The sequence below is a fragment of the Bubalus bubalis genome, chromosome 3, assembly GCF_019923935.1.
Source record: "Bubalus bubalis isolate 160015118507 breed Murrah chromosome 3, NDDB_SH_1, whole genome shotgun sequence".
Lineage (NCBI taxonomy): Eukaryota > Metazoa > Chordata > Mammalia > Artiodactyla > Bovidae > Bubalus > Bubalus bubalis.
Window position 1 is genome coordinate 68,905,348 of NC_059159.1, and position 6,207 is coordinate 68,911,554.

General features: G+C 38.7%; 1 non-coding gene across 1 annotated transcript; it reads left to right on the forward strand.

The window, feature by feature from the left end:
• The first annotated feature begins 2,449 nt into the window (after positions 1-2,449).
• On the forward strand, positions 2,450-2,554 carry LOC112584067. Its single transcript, XR_003108423.1, has one exon. It is a non-coding gene; the product is annotated as a U6 spliceosomal RNA (small nuclear RNA).
• Positions 2,555-6,207: the final 3,653 nt, after the last annotated feature.

Below are 6,207 nucleotides of genomic sequence, written 5' to 3' on the forward strand. Positions count from 1 at the left end.
AATAAGAAATAATCAGATGTCTATATTGTTCTCCTGGGCTGCTGATTGGGTGGAAGACTGAGAGTACACAGCACTTTTGGGTGAGTACTTTTAGGGTCTACTCAAACATCTCCCTGGAGAAGGCAATGGCAACCCACTCCAGTACTCTTGCCTGGAACATCACATGGACAGAGGAGATTTGTGGGCTATAATCCATGGGGGTGCAAAGATACAACTGAGTTGGATACAACTGAGCAACTGAGCATTAGCACTGGGACCTTTAATAACAGGCTTTAAGGACCGAAGGAAGCCCTGTGGTTTACCCTAGTGAGACAACCTGGCTGCAGGCCTGAACTTGAGGGGCAAGATGGCATTATTCTCAACCGCAAGCTACACTTGGGCTTGATCAGGAGATAATGTGACTCACTAGGAAGGTCCACACTGGTTGATTGGAACATGAACAACCCATCATGGCCATGGAGGTTGAGTGAAGAGAAGTTCTACAAGCAGTAGCAGGAAGGGAGGAAATTAAATATCTCCATGGAGTCCATGTGAGCCACTTGGATTCTTTCAGGGAATGGGGGTAGCCTTTGGGGGGAAAAGATCCGAAGATATTCTGGCCTCCATCCTGAAGACTGGCTATGTTACTATCCTAGCAGACTTATCGACACCATAATTTTACACAAATTTACCCACTCTGCCATTTAATTGTGCAGAAAAATGTATAGCTAATTCATTTTGTCTATAATTAGTCTTTCAAGAGTCTTTAATGGGAATTGAGGCACAGAGAAAAAATATTTGTTTTTTTTTTTCTGTTTCCCATTCAAATTTCTGGAGAAAGATCGTGCTATATACTGCCCTGAATCACTTTGAAACATGACCTCATCAGAGTAGGTTTGGTGACTGCCTGAGGTCAGGTAGGGGAAGCCTGGCTGTTCAGCTTCCACGGGCTGCTCTAGATTCAAACCGCAAATGGCCTGGACTCCTCCCAGACATTTTCACAGGCCCCTGGGTGGAGCTGGGAAGGTGGATGATTTGCCGAGGAATGGATCTGTTCTTGGACTTGCATTGGTGAAAGCGAGATGATCCCACTAAAGTCAGGAGTGTGGCCCTCAGTAGAGAGCAGATGGAGAATTTGGGTTGTATCTGGCTTTTTTCTATGCTTCCCCAGAATTTCTTGGGCTCACCCATCTCTTTGCCTTTTTGGTCCTCCCTGGGGGAAGGAACTAGGGGCTGTCATCTTGTTACCATTGCTGATATATCTTATATCTCACTAGAGAGGACAAAGAATTGTCCTTTAGTGTGATTTCAGCAACATTTACACAAGCTTATTATGATAATATATAATGAACATAATGAATGTAATCTCCGAAGAGCCCCTAAGACAAGATGCCTCGTTAATAGTTGAAATTTCAAAATAAGAAAATTATGCTTGCCTTGGGACCATAACTTTATCTTTCCTGTTTATCTTCTCTGCTTAGAAATCAGCCTATTTGTACTAAAAATATCTGGATAATGACAATTGATTTTTAAACATAATTCAAGTCATGAAGAGCTATGGGTGAGAACATGATGTGAACTCTTTTCATCAAAATGAAATTCTACAAACATCTTGGGGGATGAGCTTTGTTGAAATGTCCAGGTCCACTTTTTTCATCTTAAATGATTAAAAGTGAGGAGGCATCTTTAGGGACAATGTAATGATAAAATCATGTTTTAGAATTTTAAACTTTGATATTATTAGTAATTCTGATTGCTTAATATGTACAGGTTTACCAAGTAGGGACATATTTAAGCAAAATTTGCATCTGGGGAATTCCCTGGCAGTCCAGTGGTTAGGCCTCCATGATCTCACTGCTGAGGGCCCAGGTTCAAACCCTGGTTAGGGAACTAGGATCCTGTAAGCCATGTGGCATGGCAAAAAATAAAAAGATTCACATCTGGTCATCAACAGAGCAGGGGGTAGGGTAAGGTGAGTGAGATACCATGATGCTGGTCCTAGTTCTCAAAAGGTCAGGTAAATAAGACAAGCTAGGAACAGTCTAGTCTCCCTTAAACTTTCAAGTTATTCTTGCCAAATCTATTAATAGTTAACTTAAAAATACGAAGATGGGAGACTCAGGTTTTAGATAGAAGAGGGATAGGACCAACACAGAAAGCATTCAGTTTTGACTTGATTGTAAAGGATAACTTTTGGGAAGTCAAAGAGGAGAGATGAAAAGGGATATTTAATTCCCAAAAGCCTTTTTGCAGTACTTGAGATAGTGAATATTTTCTTTTTTTTTCTTTCTTTTTTTTTTTTATACTCACCAGTGGAGTTCTGGTGGAAGAATGTACTTAAAAGACTTCTTTCAAATGTCTCTTTTTTTTTGTTCTTCAATTTTATTTTATTTTTAAACTTTACATAATTGTATTAGTTTTGCCAAAGAGTGAATACTTTCTTAGAGAAAGGAAAAAATTGGTAGAAGTCACGCTAACTTTGTCAGCATGTATACTAAAATTGGAACGATACTGAGAAGATCAGCATTTCCTGAACAAGGGTGATACACAAATTTATGAAGTGTTCCATATTTTTTTGGACTGGGAATTTGGGGTTAGTAATGGGTTGGCCAGAAAGTTCATTCTGGTTTTTCCATAACATCATATGGAAAATACTATACAAACTTTTTGGCCAGCCAATAGATGCAAATGTAGAATGGATGAACAACAAGATTCTATTGTATAGCACAGGGAACTATATTTAATATCTTGGGATAAACTATAGTGGAAAAGAATATAAAAAGGAATGTAAACACCTATGTATAACTGAGTCATTTCGCTGTGCACCAGAAATTAACACAACATTGTAAATCAACTGAGTGAATGAATGAGTCATGTCTGACTCTTTGCCACCCCATGGACTGTAGCCCTCCAGGCTCCTCTGTCCATCAACTATACTTCAATAAAAATAAATAAATGAAATGAAAAGAAAAAAGTTGATATTGATTAAATATAGAAATGAAATATTTTGGATATATTGAGTTAAATAAAATATATTAATAAAGTAAAAAAAAAAAACTAGTAAAAGTCATTCTGCTAAAGAGTATAATTCTCCTGAATTACAACATCCATATTCTGAACACTTTTTAAGCACATGGCTCGCAAAATAATTCATAACCTGAAGACTGTGACAGATGGCAGATTCTGAAAGCAGAGAAACTCTTAAAAAAAAAAACAAACAACACTTCTTGAGCATTTCTCTATGTATTGTTTGTATTGTTTTTCCTATCTATCCTGCCCCTGGCTGACTTGAATTAGGTAGCAAAGGATATTTGATTATGTTAGATTTCTGCCCTAAGGTTAATGAGTAATATTTGTGATCTGAAACAGCTATATTACATTGATAGTGTCAGGAATGCCTCCAGCTGTGCAAAAAAGGTGTCAAAATGCCAATAACCAAGTGTGTGGGGAAGGTGGTGGGGACTATATCTGGCCACTCAGTGGGCAGGTCATAAACTCTTAATAAGTGGCACTTGGGCTGGGAAAGCCTCATAATTTGTCGACACATGTCTTTCCCTCTGAACCACCAAACCCCATCAACTCACAGCCTGCGGCTTTAACTGTTTCCCTGAGCAAATCTCAAGATACTTCTTTCTGACTTTCCTGTAAATAGATGAAGAGAGGAGTCGCCTTAGCTTTCAAAAGTCTATTTTAAACCCCCCAATGCAGCTCATCCATTTTCATCTTTTTAAAAGCAAATTACAGCTATGAATTAAATATCTTTAAAATGACTTGCACTGAATCACAAGTTTGTATTTAAACCTCTTGATAAAGATATGAATCTTGAAGGCTTTTAGAACCAGCTCATAAAATTTCTCATTCAGTTACCTTTAAGGCAGCTGCAAAGACTGCCCCACTTGTCTGGTTTTAAAATGGATTTAAACATTTTTTAAAAATTATTTTTTCCAAGTTAGCATTCATGATCATTTATAAAAATATTTATTTCTTTCTCTCATTTAGTATTTATTGTACCAGGCAGAATTCTAGGATTTGAGTTATTAGTGAAAAGGATAGATGTGTTTGAGAACTTTGTGTGTGTATGTGTGCTCAGTCACTCAGTTGTGTCCAACTCTTTATGACCCAACAGACTATAGCCTTCCAGGCTCCTCTGTCCATGGGATTTCCCAGGCAAGAATACTGGAGTGGGTTGCCATTTCCTTCAGGGGTTCTTCCTGACCCAGGGATCAAACCCGTGTCTCCTGCTGTTGCATCTCCTGCATTGGCAAGTGAACTCATTAGCACCGTGCTGTGAGCATAATCCAGTAATGGATTTTGGCTAGTTTTATACATGAACTGCTTTCATATCCATGGAATTTAGTGCAGTCAGGAGATTACTGTGATCTTTTGTGAGGGGACAGCCTCGACAATTACTCACATTATTCTTGTCCAGCCACTGTGCATAGCATTTCTTTACTCATCAGAATCAGAATTAAGGGGATAGTCCTTCCTCCTGGTCCTTCACTCTATTACTTGCTAGTAATCGAATAGTTAATCTGTCTACTACGTCTTGAATAACTACAACTCAGAACCTCCACCATTCCAATCTGGGATGATGCTGGAGAAAAAGAAAATCATAAAAAAGCAAATCTTGATTATTCCCAACATACTACTTTTTCTGTCTCTCATTTCCTATTTTAGTTTCAGCTATATTGTTATTGGGGCTTCCCTAGTGAAGAATAGGAATTCAGTGGTAAAGAATAAGCCTGCCGATGCAGATGTGGGTTTGATCTCTGGGTGTGGCAGATTCCCTGGAGAAGGAAATGGCAACCCATTTCGGTATTCTTGCCTGGAAAATCCCACGGACAGAGGAGCCTAGCAGGCAATAGTCCATGAGATGGCAAAGAGTCAGATATGACTGAGCGACTGAGCATGCACAATATAGTCATTAGTCCTGCTTTTTATTCACTGGGGAAAAAAATACAAGAGATGGGAAAGTGTCACACATGTATTGGGATGTGTAGTAGTTGCATTTTCAGGTGGAGATATTCCTGTTAAACTCACATCTCCAGTGGCTCCCCCTGGAAGCAGAATACAGCTGTGGGATGCAGTGGGCTTCCCTGTTTGGCTGCTTTACCATCCTACCAATATGTCTCATTGTTGAAATTATGTTTGTCATTTTAAAAGATATTAAAGATTTGAATCAGAGGTTAGAGGGTGTTGATAGTCATCTTCTGCTATGACTGAAGAACTCTATTTTCAGGTTTATACTTTTGGATGAATAACAATGTTTTTTTCCCCAGGAATGTGATGTTATATCTTGAATTTAAATTCCCACACATACTCGGTGGGGAGGGGGAGAATAAATTGGGAATTTGAGATTAGCAGATACACACTTTTATATATAAAATAGATACACAACAAGGACCTACTGTAGCACAAGGAACTATATTCTATATCTTGTAATAACCCATAAGAGATAAGAATCTGAAATATATATAGACTTCCCAGGTGGCTCATTGGTAAAGAATCTGCCTGCCAAGCAGGAAACATGAGTTCAGTCCCTGGGTTGGGAAGATCCCTTGGAGAAGGATATGGCAAAACACTTCCGTATTCTTGCCTGGCGAATTCCATGAACAAAGAAGCCTGGCATGCTATGGTCTCTAGGGTTGCAAAACAATTGGACATGGCAGAGGGACAGACACTGAATTACTTTACTGTACACATGAAAGATTGCAAATCAACTATACTTCAAAAAAAAAAATTCTCACACATCCAGCATGACAGAGTTTGAATCATACTCCTGCTCTCCAGCTTCAGAGCCTTTCTCTACTGCCAACTATGCAGGATATCAGGGAGTTGTTAATGTTTTAATGTAAATCTATGGGAAATAGGGTTTCTTTAAAAGCAACCAAAATTGTGACAAATGTAGCTTTACTTTTTAAAAAGTCAATTGAAATAGTTGTATCTCTAAATAATAATCCTTCATCTTTGTAGAAAAAAATGTTTAATTTGAAAAAGATGACGCATAGCACAAGCTAAAGCATCATTCACTAGAGAGATATACACTGGATGAATGATTTTTTGACAGTAGCACCATCTCTTTGTATGGTTTGGTGGGGCTTCCCTGGTGGTTCAGATGTTAAAGAATCTCTCTGCAATGCAGGAGACCTAGGTTTGATCCCTGGGTTGGGAAGATACCCTGGAGAAGAGAACGGCTGCCAACTTCAGTATTCTTGCCTGGAGAATTCC